Source organism: Pseudophryne corroboree, chromosome 8, assembly GCF_028390025.1.
Source record: "Pseudophryne corroboree isolate aPseCor3 chromosome 8, aPseCor3.hap2, whole genome shotgun sequence".
NCBI lineage: Eukaryota > Metazoa > Chordata > Amphibia > Anura > Myobatrachidae > Pseudophryne > Pseudophryne corroboree.
This window is the reverse complement of record NC_086451.1, coordinates 86,492,528-86,501,473: the sequence shown is the minus strand read 5'-3', so window position 1 is coordinate 86,501,473 and position 8,946 is coordinate 86,492,528. Positions and strand designations below refer to the sequence as shown.

General features: G+C 47.8%; 1 long non-coding RNA gene across 1 annotated transcript; it reads right to left on the bottom strand.

Annotated features, from left to right (window-relative positions):
• Positions 1 to 217: 217 nt before the first annotated feature.
• LOC134947512 (uncharacterized) lies at positions 218 to 951 on the bottom strand. The gene is made up of 3 exons (XR_010182590.1): positions 792 to 951; positions 397 to 488; positions 218 to 270 (listed from the first exon to the last, which is right to left on the bottom strand). It is a non-coding gene; the product is annotated as an uncharacterized LOC134947512 (long non-coding RNA).
• Positions 952 to 8,946: the final 7,995 nt, after the last annotated feature.

Sequence of the window (8,946 nt, the reverse complement as noted above, 5' to 3'; positions counted from 1 at the left end):
TTACCCAGTTTTGTTCTAACACCTCTGTATCCACTTATAAAGCACAACAGAATATGCTACGCTATTTAAGAAACGGTTAATATATAACAATTCGTGTTAATAGCAGAATACAACTAAAGACAGGACAGTTCTTGTTCTAGATTCAGCAAGTGGGTCATTATATACTTATGGACACCCAGTCCATTGCTCACCTTCATAATTTTGATGAATTTCAGCAGCAACCTCTCCCGGTCCTGTGCCTTCTCCTGAAGCATGATGATAGATTGGACCCTGTCGTAGGACAGGTTTCAGAGTTAATACAAAATATCTGGGCTAGGTTTGTCATTGTGAATACAAGGTAGCGTCCTCTCCACAGGCTTTCCCCAGCTAACCCCCCCGCTATGCCCCCTCTCTCACCAGTAGGACATGTTGTTAAAGTGCTCTGTGAACTGTGTCAGATTCGGGCTCTTCTCGTTTTGCTCTTTTGCCCACAGCAAAACCTCGGGGATCTGGGTTGGGAAATGGGAAGAATATTAATACAAGAGGCCAGGCTTTTACAGTGGACACAAGTCACTTACAGTGGAGGCAGCTAGGAGAATGCAGCCCGTTAATTCACTACAAACCAGCCAGTGTCAATTCTGAGGCAGACACACCTCATACCTCAGTAATATCACTAGATCATATTTGGTTAAACACATCAAATGGACTGCCTTCACAGTCTGCAGGCGACGGGTTCAGTTTAATACAACAGAGTTGAAGCAGCTGCAGCCTGGAAATTAATAACTTCACACCCTCCTATCCGGCATCCTCACCTCAATCTTGTAGAAAAGTTCTGCATTCAGGAGAGTAAGTTGTTCGGCAATTTCATGGCTATGAAAGTCATGGAGAGTTCCTGGCCTGCAACAGGAATGTATACTTTAATTCCCTGAAACATCTAGTGAACAGCTAGACTCGAGAGTCAACGTTTTGTGCATGTTAGGCCAGGGATGCAGAAGGTCAGATGCTCAGTTGAACATAAACATCTTTATTGACTATGTGATGTACATGCAACAGAGATCTCTGAATTGGCTGCCACCATGTAGTTTTTGAACTTTGTTGCTGATGTCATCCTGTGTGCTGGGGGATACCTGTTTTTTGCTTCTCGTCTAAAATAACCCCTATCTTTCAGGCTCATGGATGACATTACTAATTGGATTGAGCAGTTACCAAATGTCTTTTTTCTTTTGACTGTTTGATCAGTAAGTGGAGATATTCATGAAACATCTTTGAGCGTCTTTATGGCTTGAAGTTTTGCCAAGCTTCAGAAGCCGCAGTTCATGCCCATTCAGGAGCAGTTTAATCAGAAGGTCGGCTGTATGGAAATGGAGCTGTAACTATAGCCAATGGCTAGTGGTATATAATATATATATATATATATATATATATATAGATGTGTCCTAATATACCAGTGCTGTAGTCATGCCAAGCAGCCCCTCTCGGCACGCCATGTTCTGTGAGATCGTTAGCATCAGGCGTCTTTTGCGGAAAATGTGTTAGTCACAATGCAATGCGACTAGGATTCATCAGGAGATTATGCTGATTAATTTGGTGTATCTGTGAGTGACGGAGTCTCTGCATCTGTACATGAAGTGCTACAATGTAGCAGCCGCAGCCTTTTTCCAATACAAGTTCTGTTCAATATGCAGTCTCAGTCACACCACTGGCGGATCCAGCAGGGGGCGATAAGGGCGATCGCCCCCTGTAACACACAGCTCTGCCTTTCATGCGCCGTTGTTGTCATCACCAACAAAAAACTACAACTCCCTGCATGCCATGCAGTGCCTTTGGTCGCCATGTTGGTTGTGGTATTCCTAGAGATCGTTGATCAGACGGATTGAGCCTAGCGGCCAGACGCAACTAGTAAATGTCAGAGAATGTTGCTAAATGCCCTGGGGTCCAGAGTGCAGGGGAGAGCGGGAAGGTGAGTGCGGGTGTGGGGGAGCGGGAAGGTGAGTGCGGGGGAGTGGGAAGGTAAATGTGGTGGAGCAGGAAGGTGAGTGCAGGTTCGGGGAAGAGGGAAGATGAGCGCGGGTGTGGGGGAGCGGGAAGGTAAGTGTGGTGGAGTGGTAAGGTGAGTGAAAGTGTTCGGGAGCAGGATGGTGAATGAGGGGGAGTTGGAGTGAACCTGAGCTATGGGGCAGGGGGTCACTAGGATGCTCCCCTGGAGAATATGACTTTTACAATGGGCATTTTCAGCATTTCCCTCCTTTCTGCAATCATCCTTTATAAGACTGTTGAGGCCAGGGCACAAGGCACAATTTGCACCATAGGTTCTGGTTAGAATGTTATGTTCGGGATGTCGGGCATATTTAAGTTAACTGACCAAGATGCTTAAAATAACTACAAACATTTAGAAAGAAAAAAATCAAGTAAAATGCCACATGCATCTATCCCATTTTCTCCAATGTGTCTTATTCTCCTCCCTCCTCTCTCTCTCTCTCCTACTGTGGCATCTCTCTCCTTCCTTTACGCTTTCTCCAATATCTCTCTTCCAGTCTCTCAATCTGCCTCTCTCTTTCACCCATATCCTGTTCCTCTCACCAACATACTACCTCTTTATTGTCACTCTCATCACTTTCCAATACCCTCTGTCTGTCTCGCTCTGTCTATTTTCTCTTCCTCCTTTCCTATCCCTGTACTTTTCATGCAACAACGTCTATCCCTCTCTCTTGTATTGTCACTTCTGCCCTCCCTCACTGTCTCTCCTCTTCTCTCTCTCCTCGACTTTCTTATATTTCTTTATCAGCAGTTGAACCATCCAACCATCCATCATCCATGTCTCCATCTAGCTTGCCCACCATACTGCCCCTTGCTGTATAACCCCTGCTGTACCCCACTCATACAAATCATCTAGCCCTATCTCCCTCAACCCTCCATAAATGTATCTCCCTGTCCATGTAATTTTTTCCCTCTTGTTGCGCTGTAACAAAATATGGTAAACATGTAAAGCATAATGTATTCATGTGTTCTCACCCTATGTTTTTACCTATCTAGATCCTTTTATACCCGAATCACTTAAAACCAATTATAAAAATATTGGTAGCAACTTTCCCCATACACTCAGATTCGCTTAACCAGGATTCACGGGTGGTCAATCTGTTGAAATCAGAGCACTACATTTTGGCCACAGTGCTCGATCCTAGATTTAAAACCTACGTTGTATCTCTCTTTCCGGCAGACACAAGTCTGCAGAGGTTCAAAGACCTGCTGGTGAGAAAATTGTCAAGTCAAGCGGAACGTGACCCATCAGCAGCTCCTCCTTCACATTCTCCTGCAACTGGGGCTGCGAGAAAAAGGCTAAGAATTCCGAGCTCACCCGCTGTTGGTGATGCAGGGCAGTCTGGAGCGAGTGCTGACATCTGGTCCGGACTGAAGGACCTGCCAACGATTATTGACATGTCGTCTACTGTCACTGCATATGATTCTGTCACCATTGAAAGAATAGTGGAGGATTATATGAGTGACCGCATCCAAGTAGGCAAATTGCCTCTTTTTCCTGCCAGTATACGTACGTTCTGTCTGACAGTACGTACGTATACTGGCAAGAAAAAGAGGCAATTTGGAGGCCCTTGCACAAACTGGCTTTATTTTACCTAAGTTGCCCCCCTCCAGTGTGCACTCCGAAAGAGTGTTTAGTGCAGCCGCATCACCTTGTCAGCAATCGGCGTACGAGGTTACTTCCAGAAAATGTGGAGAAGATGATGTTCATCAAAATGAATTATAATCAATTCCTCCGTTGAGACATTCACCAGCAATTGCCTCCAGAAAGTACACAGGGACCTGAGATGGTGGATTCCAGTGGGGACGAATTAATAATCTGTGACGAAGGGGATGTACACAGTGAAAGGGGTGAGGAATCGGACGATGAGGAGGAGGTAGACATCTTGCCTCTGTAGAGCCAGTTTGTGCAAGGAGAGATTGATTGCTTCTTTTCTCTAACGTCCTAAGTGGATGCTGGGGACTCCGTAAGGACCATGGGGAATAGCGGCTCCGCAGGAGAATGGGCACATCTAAAGAAAGCTTTAGGACTGACTGGTGTGCACTGGCTCCTCCCCCTATGACCCTCCTCCAAGCCTCAGTTAGATTTCTGTGCCCGACGAGAAGGGTGCACACTAGGGGCTCTCCTGAGCTTCTTAGTGAAAGTTTTAGTTTAGGTTTGTTATTTTCAGTGAGACCTGCTGGCAACAGGCTCACTGCATCGAGGGACTAAGGGGAGAAGAAGCGAACTCACCTGCGTGCAGAGTGGATTGGGCTTCTTGGCTACTGGACATTAGCTCCAGAGGGACGATCACAGGCCCAGCCTGGATGGGTCCCGGAGCCGCGCCGCCGGCCCCCTTACAGAGCCAGAAGAGCGAAGAGGTCCGGAAAAATCGTCGGCAGAAGACGTTCCTGTCTTCAATAAGGTAGCGCACAGCACTGCAGCTGTGCGCCATTGCTCTCAGCACACTTCATACTCCGGTCACTGAGGGTGCAGGGCGCTGGGGACGCAATAAAACATGATAAAAATACCTTACATGGCAAAAAATACATCACATATAGCTCCTGGGCTATATGGATGCATTTAACCCCTGCCAGAATATACAGAAAAACGGGAGATAAGGCCGCCGAAAAGGGGGCGGAGCCTATCTCCTCAGCACACTGGCGCCATTTTCCCTCACAGCTCAGTTGGAGGGAAGCTCCCTGGCTCTTCCCTGCAGTCACTACACTACAGAAAGGGTTAAAAAAAGAGAGGGGGGCACTAATTAGGCGCAGTATTAAAACATACAGCAGCTATAAGGGGAAAAACACTTATATAAGGTTATCCCTGTATATATATAGCGCTCTGGTGTGTGCTGGCATACTCTCCCTCTGTCTCCCCAAAGGGCTAGTGGGGTCCTGTCCTCTATCAGAGCATTCCCTGTGTGTGTGCTGTGTGTCGGTACGTTTGTGTCGACATGTATGAGGAGAAAAATGATGTGGAGACGGAGCAGAGTGTCTGTAACAGTGATGTCACCCCCTAGGGGGTCGACACCTGAGTGGATGTACTGTTGAAAATTACGTGACAGTGTCAGCTCTGTATAAAAAAACAGTGGTTGACATGAGACAGCCGGCTACTCAGCTTGTGCCTGTCCAGACGTCTCATAGGCCGTCAGGGGCTGTAAAGCGGCCGTTACCTCAGATGGCAGATACAGACGCCGACACGGATACTGACTCCTGTGTCGACGGTGAAGAGACAACCGTGATTTCCAGTAGGGCCACACGTTACATGATTGAGACAATGGAAAATGTTTTATACATTTCTGATAATACGAGTACCACCAAAAAGGGGTATTATGTTCGGTGAGGGAAAAACTACCTGTAGTTTTCCTGAATCTGAGAAATAAAATGAGGTGTGTGATGATGCGTGGGTTTCCCCCCGATAACAATTGATAATTTCTTAAAAAGTATTGGCTGTATACCCTTTCCCGCCAGAGGTTAGGGTGCGTTGGGAAACACCCCCTAGGGGGGATAAGGCGCTCACACGCTTGTAAGAACAAGGGCTCTACCCTCTCATGAGATGGCCGCCCTTAAGGATCCTGCTGATAGAAAGCAGGAGGGTATCCAAAAATGTATTTACACACATACTGGTGTTATACTGCGACCAGCAATCGCCTCAGCCTGGAGGTGCAGTGCTGGGTTGGCATGGTCGGATTCCCTGACTGGAAATATTGATATCCTAGATAAGGATAGTATATTATTGCCTATAGAGCATTTAAAAGATGCATTTCTATATATGCATGATGCACAGCGGAATATTTGCCGACTGGCATCAAGTATAAGTGCGTTGTCCAATTCTACCAGTAAAATGGTCAGGTGATGCGGATTCCAAACGGCATTTGGAAGTATTGCCTTTGAAAGGGGACATTTGGGGTCGGTCTTTTAGACCTGGTGGCCACGGCAACAGCTGGGAAATCCACGTTTGTACCCCAGGTCGCCTCTCAAAATAAGACGCCGTATTATCAGGCGCAGTCCTTTGTTGGCAAGCGGACAAAAGGTTCCTCTTTTCTGCTCGTGACAGAGGGAGAGGAAAAAGGCTGCAGAGATCAGCCAGTTCCCAGGAACAGAAACCCTTTCCCGCCTCTGCCAAGCCCTCAGTATGACGCTAGGGCTTTACAAGCTCAGGCACGGTGGGGGCCCGTTCTCAATGAATTTCAGTGCGCAGTGGGCTCACTCACAAGTAGACCCCTGGATCCTTCAGGTAATATCTCAGGGGTACATATTGGAATTCGAGACGTCTCCCCCTCGCCGTTTCCAAAAGTCGGCTTTACCGACGTCTCCCTCTGACAGGGAGGCAGTTTTGGAAGCCATTCACAAGCTGTATTCCCAGCAGGTGATAATCAAGGTACCCCTCCTGCAACAGGGAACGGGGTATTATTCCACACTATTGTGGTACCGAAGCCAGACGGCTCGGTGAGACCGATTCTAAATCTAAAATCTAAAATCTTTGAACACTTACATACAGAGGTTCAAATTCAAGATTGAGTCACTCAGAGCAGTGATTGCGAACCTGGAAGAAGGGGACTACATGATGTCTCGGGACATCAAGGATGCTTACCTTCATGTCAAAATTTACCCTTCTCACCAAGGGTACCTCAGGTTATGGTACAGAACTGTCACTATCAGTTCAGACGCTGCCGTAGGGATGGTCCACGGCACCCCTGGTCTTTACCAAGGTAATGGCCGAAATGATATCCCTTCGAAGGAAGGGAATTTTAGTTATCCCTTACTTGGACGATTCCCTGATAAGGGTAAGATCCAGGGAACAGTTGGAGGTCGGTGTAGCACTATCTCAGGTAGTGTTGCGGCAGCACGATTGGATTCTCAATATTCCAAAATCGCAGCTGGTTCCGACGACTTGTCTTCTGTTTCCTAGGGATGATCCTGGACACAGTCCAGAAAAAAAAAAAAGGTGTTTCTCCCGGAAGAGAAAGCCAGGGAGTTATCCGAGCTAGTCAGGAACCTCCTAAAACGGAGCCAAGTCTCAGTGCATCAATGCACAAGGGTTCTGGGTAAAAATGGTGGCTTCCTACGAAGCAATCCCATTCGTTAGATTCTACGCAAGAACTTTCCAGTGGAACCTACTGGACAAATGGTCCGGGTCGCATTTTCAGATGCATCAGCGGATAACCCTGTCACCAAGGACAAGGGTATCCATCCTGTGGTGGTTGCAGAGTGCTCATCTTCGAGAGGGCCGCAGATTCGGCATTCAGGACTGGGTCCTGGTGACCACGGATGCCAGCCTGCGAGGCTGGGGAGCAGTCACACAGGGAAGGAATATCCAGGGCTTAGGGTCAAGCCTGGATACATCACTTCACATAAATATCCTGAAGCTAAGGGCCATTTACAATGCTCTAAGCTTAGCAAGACCTCTGCTTCAAGGTCAGCCGGTGTTGATCCAGTCGGACAACATCATGGCAGTCACCCACGTAAACAGACAGGGTGGCACAAGAAGCAGGAGGGCAATGGCAGAAGCTGCAAGGATTCTTCGCTGGGCGGAAAATCATGTGATAGCACTGTCAACAGTATTCATTCCGGGAGTGGACAACTGGGAAGCAGACTTCCTCAGCACGACCTCCACCCGGGAGAGTGGGGACTTCACCCAGAAGTCGTCCACATGATTAAAAAACTCGACAGGTATTGCGCCAGGTCAAGAGACCCTCAGGCAATAGTTGTAGACACTCTGGTAACACCGTGGATGTACCAGTCAGTGTATGTGTTCCCTCCTCTGCCTCTCATACCCAAGGTACTGAGATTGATAAGATGGAGAGGAGAAAGCACTATATTCGTGGCTCCGGATTGGCCAAGAAGGACTTGGTAACCGGAACTTCAAGAGATGCTCACGGAGGATCCGTGGCCTCTACCTCTAAGAAGGGACCTGCTCCAGCAAGGACCCTGTCTGTTCCAAGACTTACCGTGGCTGCGTTTGACGGCATGGCGGTTGAACACCGGATCCTGAAGGAAAAAAGGCATTCCGGATGAAGTCATCCCTATCCTGATCAAAAGCCAGGAAGGATGTAACCGCAAAAACATTATCACCGCAATTGGCGAAAATATGTTGCGTAGTGCAAGGCCAGTAAGGCCCGACGGAGGAAATTCAACTGGGTCGATTCCTACATTTCCTGCAAACAGGAGTGTCTATGGGCCTGAAATTGGGGTCCATTAAGGTTCAGATTTCGGCCCTGTCAATTTTCTTCCAAAAAAGAACTAGCTTCAGTCCCTGAAGTTTAGACGTTTGTAAAAGGGGTACTGCATATACAGCCTCCTTTTGTGCCTCCAGTGGCAATTTGAGATCTCAATGTAGTTTGGGTTCCAAAAGTCACATTGGTTTGAACCACTTAAATCTGTGGAGTTAAAATATCTCACATGGAAAGTGGTCATGCTGTTGGCCCTGGCCTGGGCCAGGCGCGTGTCAGAATTGGCGGCTTTATCCTGTAAAAGCCCTTATCTGATTTTCCATTCGGACAGGGCGGAATTGAGGACTCGTCCTCAGTTTCTCCCTAAGGTGGTTCCAGCGTTTTCACCTGAACCAACCTATTGTGGTGCCTGCGGCTACTAGGGACTTGGAGGAATCCAAGTTGCTGGATGTTGTCAGGGCCCTGAAAATATGTTTCCAGGACGGCTGGAGTCAGGAAATCTGACTCGCTGTTATCCTGTATGCACCCAACAAGCTGGGTGCTCCTGCTTCTAAGCAGACTATTGCTCGTTGGATTTGTAGTACAATTCAGCTTGCACATTCTGTGGCAGGCCTGCCACAGCTAAAATCTGTAAAAGCCCGTTCCACAAGGAAAGTGGGCTCATCTTGGGCGGCTGCCCGAGGGGTCTCGGCTTTACAACTTTGCCGAGCAGCTACTTGGTCAGGGGCAAACACGTTTGCTAAATTCTACAAATTTGATACCCTGGCTGAGGAGG